This window comes from Brassica oleracea, chromosome C4, assembly GCF_000695525.1.
Source record: "Brassica oleracea var. oleracea cultivar TO1000 chromosome C4, BOL, whole genome shotgun sequence".
NCBI classification, from domain to species: domain Eukaryota; kingdom Viridiplantae; phylum Streptophyta; class Magnoliopsida; order Brassicales; family Brassicaceae; genus Brassica; species Brassica oleracea.
Genome location: NC_027751.1, coordinates 31,827,519 through 31,829,105, shown reverse-complemented (window position 1 = coordinate 31,829,105; position 1,587 = coordinate 31,827,519). Strand labels below are relative to the sequence as shown.

General features: G+C 38.1%; 1 long non-coding RNA gene and 1 pseudogene across 1 annotated transcript; both read left to right on the top strand.

Annotated features, from left to right (window-relative positions):
• LOC106338674 overlaps positions 1-1,587 on the top strand; it is a 28,047-nt pseudogene that overhangs the window by 22,578 nt on the left and 3,882 nt on the right.
• On the top strand, positions 402-1,579 carry LOC106340478. Its single transcript, XR_001269404.1, has 3 exons — positions 402-853; positions 920-1,086; positions 1,443-1,579. It is a non-coding gene; the product is annotated as an uncharacterized LOC106340478 (long non-coding RNA).

Genomic DNA, 1,587 nt, shown 5'->3' with positions numbered 1-1,587 from the left:
TATATATATCTTGTATTCGAAGTAACCCTAAACTTGCACTTTGTAAACTCAATATCGCCTCCAATAATAAGATCTCTCTTTGCCCGTGGACGTAGCCAAGTTGGTGAACCACGTTAAATCTCTGTGTCGTTGTTACATCGCTTTTATTTATCTGTTTCCGCATCTGTTTGTTCTCACAATTGTTACAATAAGGGTTATTTGGAAAATTTACAAAGAAGAAGTACTTCACATGCTGAAAGTATGTGTGGATGTAAATAGGTAAGTAAAAAGTATGTCTAACAAAAACCCATTTTAGTACCCACTTTTTTTTTGTAACACTTTAAACCGCCAACACACTTGCGGAAATTTTGATTTTTGACACCAAAACTTTTTGTTTTTGGGAATTTCTTTTTTTGATAAGTCCTTTCTTCCTCTAGACAACAAATTATCGTTCATTCATGTCTAGAAAAAAAAATCAATTATTTTCAACTCGATGATCTCAAACCCAGATTCGGCACAACTCCGGCGAGTTTCCCCACCTCTTCCGTTCTCAATTCAGCTGCGCTCCGACAATCCCAAACCCTATATGTTCTCTCTGCTTCTGCGAAACCTTAGATGTTGGAGGGGAAGAAGACCTGCTAGTCTTCAATGGCAGAAGAGGATATAAGTTCACAAGGGAGCTTATCTTGCTACCTCTGAGATGGAAGACTGTAAACGTGAGGCTTAGCGGTGAGGACGGCGAGATCGGCGACGCACAGTGGCGAAGGATTGCTTATGAATCTGCGTCCTCATTTGCGCTTTTGGAGAGTAGGAGAAACTCGATTTCGAGTTTGTTTAAGATGGATATGTGTCCTTCCCTGTATCAGACTGAGTGGTGAGTACACTCGGATTTTTCAATTGGAAGTTTTGTTCTTTATTACAGTTAATTGTGTTGTGTCAGGTGGGAATGGAATACAGCAAGGATTGTGCAGTGTTTGATTGATGAAGCATCTTGTTTTCAGTTACTTGGAGCCTCTTGCAGTTTCTCTGGTTAAAGAGAAATGGTCACTTGTTCAACTACTCATGTTGTCTTCATATTCTGGATTCGGCACTTCCAGCTTGAAACAAGTAAAGACTCGGTTTGTTTGTCATTTGATTTTGATTTTGTTTTGCTTCTCATTGTATTGGTTGACACTCTTGAGGCACTCTGTTTTGTTACTAAGCTTTCTAAACATGGATATAGGTTATGTCTTTACTCTATTTCTTGTTTGTTTTCGTCATGAAGAACACTTGACTAAATTTTTTGTCTTTGCTATGTACTTCACAAAATCGTTTCTTTTGATCTAATTTCAACTAAAGTTGTCCTCTTTTGATTCAGGGCTAGCATAAAAACTTGTGCTCTACTAGGATTACTTCACTGTTGTTAGTTTTAGAGTTTGGAAATATTCTTTTGTGATCTGATTTGCGTAATGATCATTTTGCAGGTTACTTGAGTTTGGTTAAAGTCACTAGAGAGTAGAAGATTAGAAAAAGATAAAGAGAAATCTCCAGCACCTTGTGGAGGTCATCTCCCTCCATCTCCTGTAGTTGATGCTAAGAAGTCCATGTCTGCTGCTAAACTTGCAAATC